The 12,831-nt window shown below is 41.4% G+C and overlaps 1 long non-coding RNA gene across 8 annotated transcripts in view; it reads left to right on the forward strand.

Moving 5' to 3' along the window:
- The window catches only part of LOC128851268 (uncharacterized), a 72,559-nt gene extending 60,054 nt beyond the window's left edge, over positions 1–12,505 (forward strand). For 3 of the 8 annotated variants that reach the window (XR_008448558.1, XR_008448557.1, XR_008448560.1), the window contains 3 exons: positions 397–478; positions 6,564–6,650; positions 6,978–12,505. This is a non-coding gene — a long non-coding RNA (uncharacterized LOC128851268). Of the gene's footprint in view, positions 1–396; positions 479–2,122; positions 3,277–6,563; positions 6,651–6,977 lie in introns of those variants that run through there. The other 5 variants (XR_008448562.1, XR_008448563.1, XR_008448564.1 and 2 more) reach the window with 3 other exon arrangements.
- The last annotated feature ends 326 nt before the right edge of the window (positions 12,506–12,831 follow it).

Below are 12,831 nucleotides of genomic sequence, written 5' to 3' on the forward strand. Positions count from 1 at the left end.
ACCATAACTAGATTCGTAGACGCTAAAAAGCATTTGTGTCTTACTTTCAACATGGGAAAATGAAACAAGAGGCAAAAACATCTCACAGCAGAAAACAAACTCAGTGTTGAAATCAGTCTGTAGTGCTTTCAACAGTCACTTGCTTAATTATTTCTTGCTTTCCTTGTACAGCTGCCAAGAACAAAGGTCATATTTAACGACTGCCTAAATCATTTGCAATATTTTCTAGACTTGCCCTAGAGGTAGCTGGTGTAGATCCTTTTGTACTTTGTAGGGAATTCTCATATGGATTACCCTGTTAAAGAAACATTGTCTTTATTTATCCTTCTAAACTGATTTGAATCCCTCCACGTCCTCCAAAACACATACTTTTTTTTCTTTTCTGTTTTCCATCAGCTGCTATAGTGACAGCTCCAACAAGGCAGCACTGGTTGTTTCAAGATTATAGAGCACTCTGGACACCCACGCCAGCTTTGAAGTAAGTTAGTGGAGCCACAAGCACTTTCCTCTGCCAAACACAAAAGAATATATGTCATGATAGCATCATAGTAATGACATACAACCTCAACCAAGAGTCAGAGACAATAGCACAAAACTGAGAACCTAATTCTCCTACATCTTGTCCCTCAAGTAGAAAATGCCATGACTCCATCAATTGGTAGTAATGGTTTACCACCACTGTTCTAGAAAGTGAAATTAGATACAATCTCATTTTCTTAAATTACAGGGCACTCCTGGTGTTTGCATTCACTTCTCTTCTTGCTTCACTAAGGGCCAGTAGCTGGGCAGTAACCAACAGGAAAGCATGTCACAACAAAGCACTTCATGATGCTATGGAAATAAGAAAGAATGGAGGAAAATGCAATATTAATTATGTAATATTGGAGACAGTCTGAGATAGACTGTTAGGTGTCTGCCATTAGGCCCAAACTGGGGCACGTATGAAGAGTATGCCATGTCGTGGAGGGTTGGCAGTGGAAAACGTTGGGGCTCAAAATAATGAACTTCATTCCACCTGAGGGACTTAGGTCCTGTTACTGAAGTAACCTTGTACTTTCTGTATTTTTTAAAACACCTCAGTAGGAAACAAGGTGATCACAGATGTGATACCTTCACTAGCATTACACTGATACCAGATCAAGTCAGAGTTCCCTTCCCTTCCCTTCCCTTCCCTTCCCTTCCCTTCCCTTCCCTTCCCTTCCCTTCCCTTCCCTTCCCTTCCCTTCCCTTCCCTTCCCTTCCCTTCCCTTCCCTTCCCTTCCCTTCCCTTCCCTTCCCTTCCCTTCCCTTCCCTTCCCTTCCCTTCCCTTCCCTTCCCTTCCCTTCCCTTCCCTTCCCTTCCCTTCCCTTCCCTTCCCTTCCCTTCCCTTCCCTTCCCTTCCCTTCCCTTCCCTTCCCTTCCCTTCCCTTCCCTTCCCTTCCCTTCCCTTCCCTTCCCTTCCCTTCCCTTCCCTTCCCTTCCCTTCCTTCCCCTCCCTTCTCTTCCAACAGAATGAGTCCCACATTTTGTAACATTTCTTCAAAAAGTGACCCTTGAAAACACAGAGTAACTACTTTGATCTGTTTATTAAAATATAGGCTTTAATGTTAGCGCATGATAGTTGCTTTTCAACACAGCTGAAGGGCGGTCTTTCATTTAAGCCCATAGTATCACAGTGTCCTGGAGTACCCCAAGTGGGAAGGGATCTCACAAGGACTCCTGTTCAACCTCCTCACAAAGCAGGGTCAACTATGAGACCAGTCCAGAGGGCTCAGTGCTTTATCCAGTCAGGTCCTGAAAACCTCCAAGGACACAGACTGCAAAACCTCTCTGGGCAGTGTCTTCCCACACTCGATTGCCCTCGTGATATTTCGTTCTATCCAGTCAGAGCATCTCCTGTTTGAAGCTATGCCTGTTTTCTCATGTGCCCTTGCCATACACCGCTGTGAAAACCCTGGTCGTCTTTCCTCAAAAAAGTCCTTATAGGCACTGGAATTAAAAATGTTATGCAAAAGCAGGATTAGTTCCTAAATAGGCTACATTTTATGCAAAGCAAGGTCAGACCCTCATATCTGTTTCTTTCCCATTTCCTCTCCTCCTCAACAAGTCCTGACCAAGTATTACCTCCCTGTTGTTTCCCAGGATCTGATCCAACAAGGTATAAAAGCACAGATTCAGCTGCAAGCATGTGTGTGTAGAGGACCACGGACTTCAGACAAACTTTCAGCAGTGTCATACTCATAAGCAGTCTCTCAGAAAACAAGAATGGCTAAAATGTTATGTGATTTAATACAGATCTTCAGCATCACTGTCAGTTTGAAGACAGAATTATTCATCCATCATCTCTCAGTCAGAAAAGCTGGAAGCTAAACTTGCTTCTGTGTTTCAAATGAAAGCTGATATTCTGAAATCATTCCTTGGCCTAGGAGTATGTGCTAGTAACACATTAACCAATGTGAGAACTGGTAAGATTGCATCTATACCTAGGCATGTGCTTTCAGACCTTGCAAGACAGAGGGAAGAGAGAACTGCTAAGCTGTGCACATGCTCCCAGTTTCCCTCAACATGACCATAGACCAGCAAATTGTTACACAAACCTTAACTTGCATATCAAGATAATCCACTGAAATGACACGCAGATAAGCTTGTGATTAGCTATCAACAGATTGTCACTTAAATGTTATCCTTAAAGAGTTATTTAAATAAATCTAGCAGTGAATCAAGTCTCACTAGAGGAAGTTTAGCTTGTAGGAATTTGCTTGTCCTGAGCCTCATTCAGGTTTAATACAGTGTGTAATCAATGACCCTAGTGAAACTCACATTTTATATCATGTAGCCACAGCAAATGTTAAAAAACTTTCAATTAGTCATTTGCACTGACAGTAAAAATATCCACAATTGCTCCTAATAAGCCCAAACTGGAAGACTGGTTTTCATTCCTTAGGGAACAGGCACACTACCAGATCATGGGAATTGGGAAGAAACTGCTTTCCTGAGTGCAGTACACATTTGTTCATTATTAATGCACTTGTCATTCTGGAAAAAAACAACAAATGATCCAAGTGCAAGAGGAAGGCATGGGAGAGAGAGAAACTGTTGGTGTATGTACTTGCAGTAGCCTGATACTTCCTAACACACATCCATAAACTCTACTGGTATCAAACAGTGTAAATCCTTGATTCTGATCCTTTTGCTTATATGGGGCTCTTCTGAAGTTTGTTACATTCTTTTCAGCAATGCCCAGGCTTGCAAGGAATGGCTCACCGATTTCACATTTTTTCTCTTGCACAGTGTCTTACCAATTTTCAGGTCCTTTTCGCCTACAGCAATATGAACCTTTCTATTTCAAGGGGCATTGTTATTTCAGGAAAAAAAAAATGCAGTGACAGGTGGTGGCAGCATTGAGTAGCAAGCAAGGAATGATGCAAGGGATGCTCGACCTTCAAATAGCATAAGGTATAGGCAAATTCCACAGAAATGTTGAGTTTTTCACATACCTTTATTCCCTCCTCCCATCTGTATAGTTCTGCATTATCTATATGTATCTTTGCAACTCCAAGTATGATGTATGATTTTTTTTCGGAGGGCATTTTATCCAGACCATGTATCTCAAGATCCCTACAAGCAGCTCAGATTATACGAAGAACAGTATGATCCTCAGAAACACATGAGCAATGTAACACCTCTCAGCTGTTTGCTGTTTAGCAAACTCCGCAAGCCCAGGTTGCACACACAACCCCTCATACAATATCTAGTGTCAGCTCAGCACTGAGGATGGGAAGCTGAAGCCTACAGTGAAGTGCACAGGGAAGGGTCTACCTTGCTATGGCACAATGTCATGTCCTTGCTCCTCTTCAAATGGAGACATTTCCTTCTGAGCACTCCCCTGGCTACTGACGACTGTTTGCCCCTTTGCTCTGGAGACAAAAGCTTCTCTACCTGTGGTGGAGAAGGCAGCTCTATTTTCTAAGGAAATCCTTTTTGAGACTATTGAGCAGATGGCAAGCATAATTAAGTTAAAACAGAGCTGTATGTACGAGAGAAATAATAATATAGAAGCAGTTAAGCAAATAAGTACGTTTAGTATTTTCAAAATGTGGGCTTTTTTTAGAAAAAATAAATATTAGGTTTCTGAACATTGTCAGCACTTTGTGGTAATGTCAGTGCCTGGAAATCTAATTGTGGAAATTACTTTGTGTTTGGGACATCTGAGTGGCCTAATGATGAAATATCATAGCACATCTCTGAGCTCTGAGTCAAGAAAAGGGATAGGTAATGTCAGGACACCTGACAAGATTGGTATTTCTACCACATTTTGAAACTTGTAAGACAGATATATTTTTGAATGAAAGACAGTAAATGGCAAGAGTATAGGAACTGCTTCACGAGCAGCTCTGCAGCCTATGGTGTTGGAGCACTGTAGGTGACTTGGGGACCACAAACTCAAGGACCGCTCTCACTGTAGGCTGCCTTTGCTCTTCAACCAGCTTCCTGTGAAACAAGGGAAGACCATTAGCATGGATTTGCGGGCATGACAGGGAATGAAGTCTTATCTCCAGAAAATCTGCCAGCCATTAAATGCAATGGTAACTCCAAGCATCCGTTGCCTATCATGAAATTACTGTTATTAGTGAGACATCCCTTCAAAAGCAGCTGAGAGGATGGGAAAACTTACCAGTACATAATTGCTTTATAAACTATACAAAAGGTAAAGACCGGTCAATCTTGCATTGCCATTTTCTCTTTTCCTGACTAATCATATGTGAAAGCTTTTACTCCTTATGAATCCATATTCCTCTCTCTATCTTCTCATGATCTATATAAATTACTCCCACCACACCCTAAAATGTCTTCAGCAGGGTTTTATAGTAGCCTTAGTGTTGTTCACATAAGCTGATTTGTACCTTGGCCCATGATGCATTGCAGAGATGATTATAGCATTTCCAGGCTGAAATTTCTATAGTGTTGATGGAGCAACTCCAAGCTCTAAGAATGCACAAGTATGCATGTCATTTATTCAAAAATATATGCTGTCCATCTAATATGCAAATCTGAATTGAAATTACAGTCTGAGGTGATGCTCTGGGGCCATATGCTACTACCCGCTGTTGGAACATAAGTCTTGCCATGAAGTTCCTTGGCATTCTGATGGAGGCATTTATTTTGGAGCTATGCCTACAGAAAGTATGTGCAGCTTCTAGTCAAAGGGCATTTTAAGGGCAGGATGGTAATATAAGTATTCTAATAGATAGTCTTTGAAACCCTCGCTTTTTGCCTGGGAAGAAGAGTTATCCTTACCACAGGAACCGCTGCGTGAAAGGATCAAGAGTGGAAAAGAGAAACCACACAACTGGTTTTGTTTGAGCCTAAAACAATGCCTAGCCAAGGCATGAATATCATATTCCTGAAAGAGATCTTATCAGCCCAAAAGAGGAAATGAGGACAAGTTGTTAAAGACGTGCCTTTGTTTTTCTCAGGGGCATTTTGAACTTTCACTAGCCCTCTATGGTTTCCCAGTGCTTTCTCCTCAGGATGGAGTGTTGCCTTGGATGGTAACAAGGAGCAAGAAAGGAGGGCAGTATAAACATCATTTGCATTAGTCTTGTATCTTCTGGAGAGGAAAATATAGGAAAAGTAGAAAAGTGAACATAGGAAAAAAAAAAACCAACCCAGATTTTCTACAGTTGCCTGTTGCTTACTTCATCTTTTTAGCAGGCTTATGTTTGGGGAACATTCGGCATTACCTCTACTGTGCAGTAAGCTTCAGTACTCTATGTGGTTGTATGCTACACGAATTTAGTTGCTGAGTGTGCCAATGGTCTTATAGCACTGTTAGAAGAAATGCAAGAAGCATGGTCCCATTGCAGTTTCATTAGCATAATTGGCATCCACACTTATATGGATTCAGCATTACTGAAGCTGTTTCAAAGGGACTGATTATGTGCTGTATCCCTTGGAGCAGTATTTCAGGCGGAGATCCCACTGGGATGGAGCAGACATGAAAAGAAGCCCTAAATTTTATAGTGCTCTGTCAGTATTCCTACAAGAAGAGTGTTGTATCTAAAATAAAGTTATCATTCACAGGCAATTACCAGCTTAATGGATTTACGCTGTTCTTTTAGATTTATCCTGATCAGTTCTCTGTTATAGCTCCCCTTGATCATCTAATAGGTTTGTTCTTTCCCTAAAAACTGAACTTCAGTGCTTTCTGTCACTTGCACGCAAAATGTAGTTGCTTACTATGTGATCTTGGAAATAAAGCGTAGCAGCACTCTAAGCACATTGAACCACATGGTTCTGCTAGTAGCAGCTTGCTTAGACTTTTTGATTTCCTTATTGAAGCAAATAACCAAATGCAGCTGATCGGCCTGCAAGGAAAAAGGAGCAAGCAGAGTGCAAAGTCATGCACTCAGTTGTCTCTGAGTCCGAGGATAGGGACAAGAACAGCCAAATCCCCAGCCTGTACTTGGAGATTGCTGGAGTTTCAAGGATTCACAAGGATTCACCTCTCTCGCTCCAGCCAGCCTTGCACGGCAACATAAACCCCTCAGGACCCCACACTTTCTTTTTCTTTTATTTCTAGGATGCACCAAGAAGTGCGTGTACTGCTTTGGGATAATTTCACACTGGAAGGCTAGTGCAGGGATGCTGGAGAGAACTGCAGAACCTGGTTTGTCCTTTTTTTTTTTCTTTTAAGAAGCTATTTCAGTTGTTAGATACATATAACAATTTTTCTTAATATATATACATACATTATATATATTTATAGATGTGATATGCAGATTTAACACTACATAAAAGTTTGTGTATTACATAATAAGCAATAATGACATGGAAAATGGTATTTTTGCTAGCGTTACAGTAAGTGTACACGCAGCTGTGTACAACCTGTGAGACCTGACAGCTGCCAAGTTCTTTTTCCAGCTGGGGACACTGACTACCTACTGACAATTTACAAGGATGAAAGCTAAACCAGTGCTGGCTTTTGTTTCTGCAGGTAGAAACCCAGATGCACGTTCTGGACAGCAGCCATGACTTCCTTCTGGAGAAAGGTCTTAAAATCTAAGTCTCTGCCATCCAGTGACCCAAGAATTGTAGGGATCTATCCTCAAGTCACAGGGCTTAGCAGCTACTGTATTATACCTAGATTTGTCTTGTGCTACAAACTAAGAGAGACATGACAGTAATGGAGAGCTAGTAGTTTTTCAGCTAATCCCTTGTCCCTCGCCATTCCAAAGCTAATTTGTCCCTTCTCATACTGTGACCGTGCAATTAAATTATTTGAATATATTCCATGTTTTCAAATGCAGGTAGCTTTTGTTTTTCCTCAGCCCAAAGGGGACTATAACATTGAGTTCAAATATAAAACATAATCTCAGAAAGGATCACAGGCTCTCTTAAACTGTTTTTGGGACACATATAAGAGGAGAAAATTGGTTTCTCCATTTTCTTTATTAGATTGCTGTGGGAGACAGCAGAGAAAGCATCCCATATTTCTTTTCAGATATTATAGAGATTGAGATATGGGGTACTCTGAAAAACTGCAAATATATTTTTGGGAGGATGATTAGACTTAATATGGATATTTAAAACCAGCACTAAATATGTCAGTGTGAATGAAAATAGAATAATTGTTTCTAACTTAAACTGATATAAGAAAAGGGATTTACATTTCTTTCTTTTTCCCCCCCTTTATTTTTGGAAGAAAGGAAAGAAAATCTAAGTTTACATTACAAAAGGGGTGGTGAGGGTTTCCTTGTTTGCTCTCCAGAGTTTTCTTAAGCCTGACATTTTATATCAATAAGTCAAATAGAAGCAGGATAGCTCTGGATCAAAAATGAGAAACCAGACACATGTGGAATTGGTGAGGCAATTAATACCACTTTCCTACATGTTTCAAAGGAAATGTGTTGTGTCCTGTGCAGAAGTGTTTGTTTTGACTTGAACAATCACCAGCTACCTCACAGCTTCTTTACATTGTTTCAGTAGGGAGAAAAATCACAAAGTCTTTGTCTACAATACTCATAAAAAACCAAATTTAACAAGGACCAAAGGGCTCCAGTTCAAGCAGGCAGCACTCCGAAATGTCCCACCCTTACTATTAGGATGTGCTTTCACACACATGCATTTTGGCAGCAGCCAGCAGAAGGGGTCCCACCCCTGTCATCCCTCTCTCCCAGTCCCGTGCTGTCCTTCACCATCACTGGTAGGATTATTTTGCTGGCTGTGCAATGAGCTTGCTCAAAGGACAGATCTGAATTAAGGATTACTCAGAAAAAATACAAATACTGAGCAGAAAGAAAAAAGGTGTTTTTCAGCCTGGCTGACTGAGTAAGCAGAAGTGGGTGCAGTGACAGACCCACAGAGCACCATGTTTGGGGATGCTCACATCCCCAGGAGTGAGGGTGGCAGCAGCTGTGAGCTGCTTATGCCAGTGCATGTGAAACCACAGCCTCACAGTGCAAGAATCCACTGCTGAGGAATGGGAAAGAGTGAGGGGAGAGCTGGTAGCTCACTTCTCCCACTCTGACATTTCTCAACGTGAAAGAACACCATATTGGCTCAGGAGAGCTGAAAAAAAGGCGCTGTGTGAGAATGGAAACGAGGGTAGCATCAACACCAAGCATTCAGAAATCCAGAGTCAGGCCTGCATAAGTCACGAGATCTTTGAAAATAAGATATGTGGTATTCTTTTTGTTCCTTTCCCCAGTCTTAGACTTTAGGATGCATAGATATTGAATGTACACGTTCTTAGACTTTTCAAAGACAGATTCTTTCTTTGATACAGCCATAAACTGAAATTCTCATGTCATTCAGAAAATATACCCCGCTTATCCTGGTGATTGTTCATCTACCTGGTACATCTACTTAGCATGTCTGACACTTGTGTGTCAGAAAAATGAAGCTGGAAGATAACTCAATCAACAATTTCAAGTCTACCTGAGGCTGGCCATGATTCCTCACTGCCAGCCCCAGGCAAGCCACGTGGTCCCCAGGCTGCAGGCACCTGCAGGCACCGGTCACCAGCAAGCAAGCTCCTCTGTCACCCATCCGCTGGTGCGCCACACACACTGGTTTGGGTCACATCCTGCTATGGAGCCTGCCAAGCAGGCCATCCTCAGGAAATATTGCTTCTCCCGACTCTGCTGATTCAATTTCACAAACCTTCTGAAGACCAAAATTGTTCTGTGAACTAATAGGAATTTCTGATCGTGTATATCTCCTCTTGGCTTTATGGCTGATCAGAGTATGCCCGTATGTATTACTTATTATGCTGTTGAAGCACTTTGACAGAGTTGGAAAATTGGCTATTTGCGGATGGTTCTCGCTCTGCACAGCTGACGGTCCAAGAGAAATCACAAGAATGATTGCATAGGGGAAAACCTGCAATTCAGCACACACATATCTGCCAAAACATACACACAGATCTATATCCTGGATAGGACATATCCTGTGATACGCAGCTTTTTATTACCCTGACTGAAGCGTCAAATTTCTTTCTTCCCTCCCCTTCTCTCCTGTGTGTCCTTGCACAGCACATCTCATGCTAGCCTATCCAAAAGCTTATTACTAAAAGAAAACAAATACTGATTTCAGGTAGATGAATACTTGATTCCCAGCCAAAATAACTTTGCCTTGTGCAATACTCCTACTTTTCCTTGTGAGTAATTATATGTACCTGTTCACAATGGGCTAAGCAGCCAAGGCCCCCCCCTATGCAGGATCCGTCCACGTCAGTGCAGACAGAGTTGATGCGTTTTAACACAAAGATAGCAGCCAATAAAAGGACTTATGAGTTAGGTTTTATTTTTATTTCTTCAGCATATTGAAAGACACAATTCTAGCTGGTCTCCACAAGTGAAATTATTAACAATCTTTAACACCAGATGTAATCACACAGTAAAGCTGGTCCATTTTTCAACCAGCCATAAAGCAAGGTTAGCGGCTGGCAGTTCTGGGCAGCTAGGAAAGGTGCACAACAGGCTGAGGCACCGTGCATCAAACCAGCTTGCCTTCCTCTGCCAAAAAGCTGCCGGGGAGCTATGGATTCAGGGCTCTGTGCCTTGTGCTGCTCTGATGGATGTATTTATTTTCTGGAAGTGTTAAAAGCATGGCCAGATTCACTCACCCTGACCTCACTGGTTTATCTTTGTCATGAATATTTCAGACCTCTGAAACCACTCTAAGCAGGTTAGCAGATCTGACCTTTGGCTGGGCAGTGCCATAGCCATAACCTTCTCCACACACCCCTCCAGCAGGAAGGACCCCCACAAGCCTTGTCTGCCACCATTCAGGCACTTTGCTGCAGGTGTTGGCAGTCATGCCGCCCTGCCTGCAGCAGGGAGCCCACCTCAAGCTCATCCAATAACCACTTCAACCCATCATGACACCTGCAAGCACCAAGGCCAGTCAGGTTACCTGTTAGCTGACACGAGCCACCACCGCCGCCTCATCTCCGTGCCCTGCACCATTGCCACTTGCCTTAGGCTTGCAGGGCATGATCTCTGGGAGAGAAATCGCCTTTTTGTTCCGAGCTCGTATAGTGGCTAGTACTGAAATGGATTCTTTTCACCTGGAAATCTGTTGCTTTGATAGTTATAAAGAGTTGGAAATGAAACTCATGGCGGGAAATCTTAGCTATAACACTGATGCAAACAATAACAGTAAAATGAAACCTTCCACATATAGCAATATATAAAGTAAGGTTGTGTATGGGTGTGTGTGTCTGAGCCATATTTCAAACATGAGGAGGATGCTACTTGGCATTGTATCAATGGCAGGTCTACTGGTGATTCTCTTCCAAGATCTTTGTTTTGGAGGACATTCAACTTAAAACCTACTGTGATAAGTCCAAGTAGTTATCATTCCACAGTACGATTGCGTGATATAATTCTTTAAAACTTAAAAAATTAATTTTAGAATATTTTATATAGTAGGAAAACCTGCAGTTTAGAAACAAAAATCCACTGTGTGTGCAGCATTTTCAATATCTGTTCACATTTTGCTTCTCTTACCAATTGACATGTGTGCAAATGCAAAGTCTTTCCCTAAATCAACACTATATTAGCAGACCAGTAGCCTGTGCAGAAGCATTGCCAAACATGTTACATGGAACTTTTCCAGTGTTTCAATTTAATTATACTATTTCTGTGTGTATAAATTTAAATTTAGCAAATCACCTCATGGCAACGTAGAACTCTACAGTCAGTACTTCAGGGAATACTCGGTGTTACTGTCTTCAGTTAAAGAGCTTTAATTACATTCATTCCAGTGCTGGCTAATCTGGAGGTTATTCTACTTTTCCAAGGAAAGTATCATACTTGGCTACTTAAAACAGAAAAAACACAGGCTATGCAGCATGCCCAATGAGTTAAGAAACTCAGGCTCTGGCAGAGAAGAAGGGAGAGCATGTTCACCAGTACAGATCCTAAGCAGAAAACACACTGCCTGCAGCTTGCTTGCGTTTAGGGCTCAATCTTTGCACAGCGTTAAAAACAAACACTGATTTCAGTGCCGTAGTGGCAGACTCAGCTACCAAAGAGCTGAAATGCTTTTCTGATTTCATTTGTTGTGGCATATGTTCTAGGAGAGGGTGGGGGGAGCAAGTTATCAAATCGTAATTAATAATAAACTTGTAGGTATTTTAATGTATTCTCTCTGTACATGTCAACTGTCAGGTCCAAAGCGGCTCTAGAATCAGTACCAATGAAAAAATGCAGACTAAAATAGCCATATATTAGGTTCTCTGACTGCTCCAAATGACAGGAGTACTAACCCTTGCCTGTACGACTTCATTTCTTTTTAATATTTTATAAAAATGGAAATCCTCTAGCAGGAGAATGAAGACAACATCATGAAAACAGGAATAAGGTTGTCTATTAAGATGCAAAGACAAATGCAAACTGTTTGCTTCATTTTCTTTTCTTTGAGTTACAAATTTCTTGCTGTCATGAAAAATCTTTTCATCTTCCTTGAAACTCATCACTACGGCACTCGGTTGACAAATATATTCATCACAGTAGTGTATTTCCCAGAGATTCCTGTCTTCTGCCTCAAGCATTTTATTCCTTTAGATGATAAAAGTACTTATCTGAGAAGAGTTTACATACATATCTGAGTGGCTGTAGGCTCACATACACCATCAAAGTATTCAAAAAAAAACTACTTCAAGAAAAAAAACCCCACATCTTTAAAGACAGATATTCTTAATGGCAGAGTCTTTATCCCACTATGGATGTACAGTGATCACCCTTCCACTACATTTGGATCATGACATGCTCTCTGCTGTAGCAATTAAGGAGCCTGTAAGTGTATTTTATGAATTTACAAGTTTTATCTGAGGTTCTCAACGTGTGGCAATGCAGCTAAATTACTACATTCGTATGTGTAATAGCCATTTGGCAGCAGGCAATAAAGTATTACTAGGTGAGAATACATGGGTCTATATGTCGTATTTTGGTTTATATTGCAGTTTGGAAGGCAATAGGAGCAGACAAAGTTGACCATTACTGCAGCAACTGTGGTACTGGCAAGACAAGTTTCATCTTCCTTCACACTTCTTTACAGGACACACTGTCCCCTTTTCATGGCACCTGCTCCTGCAGTACTGAATGTGAAAGGGGAATATGTGAAAGCAGAATCCCAAACGGTCCTCTTTCTTAGGCTCACATTGTGTTTCATGTAGCTGAGTTTTAGAAGTCTCATTTCAACTGGAATCTGGTTATTTGAAAAAATGTCTTCTCCTTCAGTCCTCTACCCCAGCTCCAGTGACAACTTAAGTGCTTTATAACCAAAAATGTAAACCGTACACTGGAAAAACTAGTGCCCACAATTGAAACCTAACCACTTTG

This window comes from Cuculus canorus, chromosome 2, assembly GCF_017976375.1.
Source record: "Cuculus canorus isolate bCucCan1 chromosome 2, bCucCan1.pri, whole genome shotgun sequence".
Classification (NCBI taxonomy): Eukaryota; Metazoa; Chordata; class Aves; order Cuculiformes; family Cuculidae; genus Cuculus; species Cuculus canorus.